A 9,097-nucleotide genomic window follows, 5' to 3' on the forward strand; every position below is an offset into this window, starting at 1 on the left:
CTGGGTGCGCCTTACAGTCCAACTCCTGTTTTCGGAGTTTCCATCTGACCATGACGTCTAACTGAAATCTTCTCGTATTTCCCGACCTTTTCGAAGTATACCTCCTCGTCCAGTAATTCTCGAGCACAGTATACGCTATTACTAGCTGAAATTAATTATAGAACTCAATTAGTCTTTCTCCTCTGTAATTCCTACTACCGAGCCCATATTCCCCCGCACCCCAACCCTTGCTTGTACAACTTCCCTTACAACCACATTCCAGTTCCCCATGTCTATTTGATCTTCATCCCCCTTTACGAACTAAGTTGTCCGCTAAATATCCTCGTATATTTTCTAACCCTTCACCTTGTAACGTTTGCATGTATACATGAACTGTTGTTTGGGGAACATAGAGACAGAAAAGAAACAATTTGCTGTTGGATTCTGTAATTCCTTTTCTGCGTATCTTTCTTTATCTTTCTTTTGTTGCTTCTGACACGTCCAAAAACAAAACATCATTCGAATTAAATATGAGGGATACGAAAAGCCATCTAAAACAAATGCTGGGATGGCTCCTTCTCTAAGGCCTTTCTTTACAACCAACACTTTTCGGACTACTATTACGCTGGCCACTAAAATTACGTTGGTCAAGTAGGAGGCTCTCAATGAATACATTGTTCAATAATACGATCTCCCTGGGCAGAACATAATGTACACAACTACGCCTGGTTTGTCTCACAAATGTTCTGAAAAAGTATTAGTGTATCTAGCACTGGAAAATTTCTACTTTGTATCATTAATTGGGTCAGATTCTGTTTTTGTTTCTGCCATTCGTCCAAAGGTTGGTTTGACGCAGTTCTCCGTTCCGGACGCTTGCTAGCTCCCTCATTTAAACGTAGTTGCTGCTTCGTATGTGCCCAACCATACTTTTCCGAAGGGACGTTAAACAGTGATCTCCTCTTCCACCCCCTCCTCCTCCTCCTCCTCCTCCTCCTCCTCCATACTTCCACTTCAATGCGTTACGTTTTTTCCAGCTGACTAATTGATGGATGCCTTCACTCCTTAGTCCATCCATCAATCTGATCCTGTCCTGTTTCTTGTGTAACAACACGTATCAGATGTTGTAATTGTTGCATTTCTCTCTTCCTTCATCGTCCATGCACCGCATCCATTCTATGCCATGCTCTCAACATAACTCTCAAGGAATCTTTCCTTGTTCTCAAGATTTACACACATCAAAAAAAGTTTTTCATCGCCCCGGTTCCCATAACTTCTGAAGACAGAAGTTGACTGTGAATGTTGTATCACAGACACAGTCCCTTTGACTGTTGAAAGATGTCACTAAACTCGCCCAAAGAAGTAAACAACCATGCATGAGCAGCGCCTATTAGACGGAGGGCGTCCGACAGCCGATCAGTTACAGTCATTCCACCAGGAAGGAGATACACGGCTCATGGTGTCTGTAGTTCAACCATGCCTAGACGGTCAATGCCGCGGTTCCATCGCGTCCGCATTGTTGCTTTGTGTCAGGAAGGGATTTCAACAAGGGAAGTGTCCACGCGTCTCGGAGTGAACCAAAGCGGTATTGTTCGGACATGGAGGAGATACAGAGAGACAGGAACTGTCGATGACAAGCCTCGTTCGGGCTGGCCAAGGGCTATAATGGATTATGGCTTGGAGGAACCTTGACAGCAACGTCACCATGTTGAATAATGCTTTTCGTGCAGTCACAGGACGTCGTGTTACGACTAAAACTGTGCGCAATAGGCTGTATGATGCACAGTTTCACTCTCGACGTTCATGGCGAGCCCCATCTTTGCAACCACGACACCATGCAGCGCGGTACAGATGGGCCCAACAACATGCCGAATAGACCGCTCAGAATTGGCATCACGTTCTCGCTGATGACTGTCACATATGCCTTCAACCAGACAATCGTCGGAGCCGCGTTTGGAGGCAACCTGGTCAGGCTGAATGCCTTAGACACACTCTCCAGCGAGTGCAGCAAACTGGAAGTTCCCTGCTGCTTTGGGGCGGCAGTATGTGGGGCCGACGTACGCCACTGGTGGTCATGGAAGGCGCCGTAACAGCTGTACGATGCGTGAATGCTATGCTCCGACCGATAGCGCAACCGTATCGGCAGCATATTGGCGAGGCATTCGTCTTCATGGTCGACAATTCGCGCCCCCATCGTGCACATCTTGTGAATGACTTCCTTCAGGATAACGACAGCGCTCGACTAGAGTCGCCAGCGTGTTCTCCAGACATGAACCCTATCGCACGTGCCTGGGATAGATGGAAAAGGGCTGTTTATGGACGACGTGCCCCTCCAACCACTCTGAGGGATCTACGCCGAATCGCCGTTGAGGAGTAGAACAATCTGGACCAACAGAGACTTGATGAACTTGCGGATAGTATGCCACGACGAATACAGGCATGCACCATTGCAAGAGGACGTACTTCTGGATATTAGAGGTACCCGTGTGTACAGCAATCTGGACCACCACCTCTGAATGTGTCGCTGTATGGTGGCTGTATGGTGGTACAACATGCAATGTGTGGTTTTCATGAGCTTTAAAAAGGGCGGAAATTATGTTTATGTTTTCTCTATTCCGATTTTCTGTACAGATTCCAGAACTCTCGGAAAAGAAGTGATGCAAAAAACTATTTTTGATGTGTATATATTTTTGATATTAGTAATATTTTCACATTATGGAGAATACTTTAGCTTTGTGCGCTCTTCGCTACACTGTCTTTCCTGCATCGAATAATAATAATAATAATAATAATAATAATAACCTCACTTCGCAAAAAGTCCAAAAACAAAATAGTTCAGATGATTCTGAGCACTATCAGACTTAACATCTGAGGTCATCAGTCCCCTAGAACTTAGAACTACTTAAACCTAACTAACCTAAGGACATCACACACATCCATGCCCGAGGCAGGATTCGAACCTGCGACCGTAGCAACAGCACGGTTCCGGACTGAAGCGCCTAGAAACGCTCAGTCACAGCAGCCGGCGCCCAAAAACAACAAACATGACGATCATCCATTCATAATTTAGAATTTCAGACTGGTCATGTGACAATATCGGCGAACACTAAAAAGAAATTCACTCTGTGCAAGTACGTAGAGGTGCAAACGTCGATCCGGATCATTATTTAATCAGAATCAAAATTAAATTCACACCCAAAAGTAGATTCGAGAGGAGAAGACCAGCGATCCGAAAACTCTATCTACACTCCTGGAAATTGAAATAAGAACACCGTGAATTCATTGTCCCAGGAAGGGGAAACTTTATTGACACATTCCTGGGGTCAGATACATCACATGATCACACTGACAGAACCACAGGCACATAGACACAGGCAACAGAGCATGAACAATGTCGGCACTAGTACAGTGTATATCCACCTTTCGCAGCAATGCAGGCTGCTGTTCTCCCATGGAGACGATCGTAGAGATGCTGGATGTAGTCCTGTGGAACGGCTTGCCATGCCATTTCCACCTGGCGCCTCAGTTGGACCAGCGTTCGTGCTGGACGTGCAGACCGCGTGAGACGACGCTTCATCCAGTCCCAAACATGTTCAATGGGGGACAGATCTGGAGATCTTGCTGGCCAGGGTAGTTGACTTACACCTTCTAGAGCACGTTGGGTGGCACGGGATACATGCGGACGTGCATTGTCCTGTTGGAACAGCAAGTTCCCTTGCCGGTCTAGGAATGGTAGAACGATGGGTTCGATGACGGTTTGGATGTACCGTGCACTATTCAGTGTCCCCTCGACGATCACCAGTGGTGTACGGCCAGTGTAGGAGATCGCTCCCCACACCATGATGCCGGGTGTTGGCCCTGTGTGCCTCGGTCGTATGCAGTCCTGATTGTGGCGCTCACCTGCACGGCGCCAAACACGCATACGACCATCATTGGCACCAAGGCAGAAGCGACTCTCATCGCTGAAGACGACACGTCTCCATTCGTCCCTCCATTCACGCCTGTCGCGACACCACTGGAGGCGGGCTGCACGATGTTGGGGCGTGAGCGGAAGACGGCCTAACGGTGTGCGGGACCGTAGCCCAGCTTCATGGAGACGGTTGCGAATGGTCCTCGCCGATACCCCAGGAGCAACAGTGTCCCTAATTTGCTGGGAAGTGGCGGTGCGGTCCCCTACGGCACTGCGTAGGATCCTACGGTCTTGGCGTGCATCCGTGCGTCGCTGCGGTCCGGTCCCAGGTCGACGGGCACGTGCACCTTCCGCCGACCACTGGCGACAACATCGATGTACTGTGGAGACCTCACGCCCCACGTGTTGAGCAATTCGGCGGTACGTCCACCCGGCCTCCCGCATGCCCACTATACGCCCTCACTCAAAGTCCGTCAACTGCACATACGGTTCACGTCCACGCTGTCGCGGCATGCTACCAGTGTTAAAGACTGCGATGGAGCTCCGTATGCCACGGCAAACTGGCTGACACTGACGGCGGCGGTGCACAAATGCTGCGCAGCTAGCGCCATTCGACGGCCAACACCGCGGTTCCTGGTGTGTCCGCTGTGCCGTGCGTGTGATCATTGCTTGTACAGCCCTCTCGCAGTGTCCGGAGCAAGTATGGTGGGTCTGACACACCGGTGTCAATGTGTTCTTTTTTCCATTTCCAGGAGTGTATACAAAATCAATGACTACAAAATGCAAAAATAAGAAGAACAAGTTTGGAAGAAATTTCAACCTCAAATCATCAAAGCAACGAAAGATCTGATCACTCATCACAAAAGAACCAAAACACAGTTGGTGGTACCAAGGATGTGACAATGCACTAGAAGAAAGAAAGAAGGCATTTCAAAATTACATTTGCAACAAATCAGAAGAAAAACAGAAGAAATGCCTCTGAGTTGCCAAACAACAGCCAAGATATTAATACAAAATAAACGAAAATATGTCAGTGATGAACTGGAGTCAGCTGAAGACAATTTAAAAAATTACAACACACGTGAATTCTACAAGAGTTTGCGGACCAAGTCAAAGGGTATTGTATTGTATTATATGTTAACCGGGGGCCTAGAGCTGTAGCTGAGGCGGAATATGGGGAATCAGCCCACATTCGCCGAGGAAAATGGAAAACCACCTAAAAACCATCCACAGACTGGCCGGATCACCGGACCTCGACACAAGTCCGCCGGTCGGATTCGTGCCGGGGATCAGGGCGCTCCTTCCCACTTGCGTTAGACCGCATGGCTAACAGGGCGGGCAGTCAAAGGGTACTCTGCTTTAGAAAACAAGGTGGTAAATTATCCGTGACAAAGAAAATTTCCAAGTTCTAGCCACCTTTCACATCGTGTAAACTGTCCGGAACCCAGAGTCCCGAAAATACTCCGAGGAGTAGTAATAGAAAGGTCGTCACCAACTACACAAGCACTTTATTCCCACATCAAGAAACTTAACATCAAAGCCTAAGGGGAGGGAAGAATTGTAGCTTAACTCTTAATAAATATAGCCCCAAGTCACTCAAAGAAATTACCACAAATAATCCGAAACATTTGGCAAACCGAAAAAATCCTGGATTACTGGAAAAGTGCTATAATTAATCGGGTTCATAAAAAGGCAACAAATCAGATGTGAATAACTACAGTGGAAGCAGACTGAACAGGTCATGCCCAAAACAAATTTTTACCCTCGAAACCATACTCAGAATGCGAACGCTCAGTCAAAAATCTCTAGTACGTACATCAGTAGATTAAAAAAGAAAAAAGAAAAAGCACGACTCGATAGATAGGTTCTCACTATTCCAAATTTAAGAAGAGAGGGGATTAAATCACAAGAACGAGAATTCATAAAACAAACACGCAATGACACGAAATCTAAAGCAAAATTTATGGCGGAACTCTCAGAACCCTTCGCCGTTGAAACAAGTGTGAGGCAAGAAGGTGGACTTTTTCTTAGTCTGTTCGACGTCGTGTTAGACAAGGCTAGGGAAGAATGGGAAAAAGAACTCAAGAAACGTACGTGTTGTATGCCAATACTTCCGGGCTCTCCCAAAACCAAACTCTACATCCCATACCTCGCGTTTGCGGACGATCTGGTGATACAGAGGACGAAGAGACTTCTGTTGAACAGCTCAAGACATTTAAAGAAGTGCAGACAAAGTAGGGTTACAAATCACTTTAGAGATATCTGAATTATTATGCTGAGAGGCAGGAATAGCGATCCTGAAAACAAAATACGGTACAATCGGCAGGGTCCCGTACTTTAAAATGCCTGTGAGAATTTATCGGACCTGCAGCGACATAGCCTTCAAAAAGACAAAAAAAAAAAAAGTTACGGTTAGACTGAAAACCTCTACAACAATATATCCATGTCAAGACAGAAAAAAATTCGGCAATACAACACAGTCATAAAATCAACAGTCCATTAAACAACTGAAACACTGACACTTAACAGGAAAAACAACTTGAAGAAATCAAAAAAGAAGAGAGAAAGCTCATTAGGAAAATTTTAGGCGGTTGCTGGCTACAATCAATCAAACCAACAGAAAAGTTTTCAGATAACTGCACTGACGGTAAGAAAAGGCGAATCAAATTCTTTGGTCATCTCAGCAGCCTAACAGGAAAGTGATTGGCATGAGGGATCGTAGACTGTGTAACATTACTTAACAACTCAACACTTCGGCTGAACGAAACTCGAAAATACCTGGCAAAGACAAAAATGAGACCAGCCGACACTTTAGAAAGAGACAGCTCCAGACGCAAAGTAGACAAATGGAAAGTTACATCAGAACAACCAAAATGAAAACAGTAAACTCTAAAGGGATCAGAAGAACGCAAGAAAGCCTTCTCGGAAAGAATGAAAGCCTACTGGAGTAACAAGAACCTAAGGAAAATTTGATTGAGTCATTTCAAAAATGGCTTTGAGCACTATGGGACTTAACATCTGAGGTCATCAGTCCCCTAGAAGTTAGAACTACTTAAACCTAACTAACCTAAGGACATCACACACATCCATGCCCGAGGTAGGATTCTAACCTGCGAGCGTAGCAGTCGCGCGGTTCCGGACTGAAGCGCCTAGAACCGCTCGGCCACCGAAGCCGGCTGATTTATTTTCTTAACGTCATTTAATAATAATGATAGTGGTAGTAACAATGTATGGAATTTATTATACTATTATTATGATACGAAACACACAGTTTACGTTGTTGTTAGAGATAATATTATTATTGCCCGCATCTCGTGGTCGTGCGGTAGCGTTCCCGCTTCCCACGCCCGGGTTCCCGGGTTCGATTCCCGGTGGGGTCAGGGATTTTCTCTGCCTCGTGATGGCTGGGTGTTGTGTGCTGTCCTTAGGTTAGTTAGGTTTAAGTAGTTCTAAGTTCTAGGGGATTTATGACCACAGCAGTTGAGTCCCATAGTGCTCAGAGCCATTTGAGCCAATATTATTATTGTATACATAGTACGAAATTTGTTGAAAGACAGATTATTACAAAAATAATGGGGCAATTAAAACAACAGAGCGTTGGAAAAGGAGAAGTAATGAGGAGACCTACAAAAATATAAAGAAAGAAAATATCAGAATCAATAGCAAACCGACGGTTAATCTTCTTCGGACACTTCTACCAAATAAATGAGAACAGGCTAAAGGAACAAATGTTCCTGTATTTCTGGGAAAAGAAATGAACAATGATATCAGTTGCAGAAATAAGAGAACAGGAAAAAAGCAATGTGAAAGAATTGGAATCAAAAGAGGGAAACTGCTCAAGAACAAAATACTAAACTAAGAACGCTTCCAAAGCAGAAAAAATAAGAAATCAGGAACAGTCTGGACGTAAGAAAGGGAAAGACACCATGTACAGACGATGGAGTAATGGAAAAATAGGATGCAACACGGAAATAGAGAAAATGAAGTTATTACGTGGTCCCAGCTGGTCAATGCGAAGATTAAAAAAGTAAAACGTAAAAAAACTTTTTAAAAATGTTGGAATGTTGACTGGAACAGTAAAGTAGTAACAGCTTAAATGTGCTGCTGACTTGAATGAATGGGTCGAATTACATAGTAAGATAAGAAGTTATTAGTTGCACGCGCCAGCTTTTGAGCTATTTAATGTAATATCATAGTTGTTCTCGATCCAAATTCCCCTATCTTTCTCATCTTCTGCCTATAAATTTCTCTCTGACAATAGCTCTTTTAATTCCCACTTCCTATCTTGTTTTCTTCAGAACAGCTGCAGCGCACAAAATCCACTCGTTGAAAGAGTAACAACGTTGTAAATTTCGATAAGCCGCAGAATCCACAGCCTTGGTGACCACGCAATTATAGTGTTTTCTTGTTCTGTATGCGCTGGTGTTCACCTTGAACTTGCGCTGTTGGTCCAGATGCGTCATTACGTCGGCGAGCGAAAGCGAAGAGCGAAGCCTGTGAGCGGGACCGACGGGTGGGAGGCTGTGACGTCACTCCGTATTGACACACTTGGCGCCGCGCCGGTGGAACTTGGCACGAGTGGAGCATGCGTAGAAGTGGGGGCCGCCACGTTGGTCAATAGTCGCAATCGTCTCAATTACAGCCCGTAGTCAGGATGGCCGAGCGGTCTAAGGCGCTGCGTTCAGGTCGCAGTCCACTTCTGTGGGCGTGGGTTCGAATCCCACTTCTGACAAATATTTTCAACCGTCGTGTCACGCACAGGGAAGATATAATTCACATGATATAACAGAACTACGAATTATGTCATGCTTTCTCTCTTTTTGCTGGCTTTCAAAATAAACATGTTGGAATCCTTATTCTATCAGGTTACTACTTCCCCAATACCAGCTGTTGCCTTGAAACTTTTTGTCTTGTTCTGTTGGTATCATTCTGGTGGAATCATTTGCAACTTACACATCTTCAACACGTATAATACTGCATACGTAAAGGCATACTTAAAATCAAAGTTCTCTGCTCACCAACAAAAAGTCTAGTTTTAATTTACAATTTTGTCCTTTTTTAAATTAATTTACAGACAACAGAAAGAAGGATGGGGGGTGGGGGCGGGAGGGAGGCGAGAAAGTATTTGACGAATCCCATTTCATGCAGCCGTTCTGCATTTGTTTTTAACAAAGATAAGAGATGTCCTCCTGCAATTTCGTATAGACAGTA

General features: G+C 45.0%; 1 non-coding gene across 1 annotated transcript; it reads left to right on the forward strand.

Annotated features, from left to right (window-relative positions):
• Positions 1-8,534: 8,534 nt before the first annotated feature.
• Trnal-cag (transfer RNA leucine (anticodon CAG)) lies at positions 8,535-8,618 on the forward strand. Its single transcript has one exon. It is a non-coding gene; the product is annotated as a tRNA-Leu (tRNA).
• The last annotated feature ends 479 nt before the right edge of the window (positions 8,619-9,097 follow it).

The sequence above is a fragment of the Schistocerca cancellata genome, chromosome 2 (genome assembly GCF_023864275.1).
Source record: "Schistocerca cancellata isolate TAMUIC-IGC-003103 chromosome 2, iqSchCanc2.1, whole genome shotgun sequence".
Lineage (NCBI taxonomy): Eukaryota > Metazoa > Arthropoda > Insecta > Orthoptera > Acrididae > Schistocerca > Schistocerca cancellata.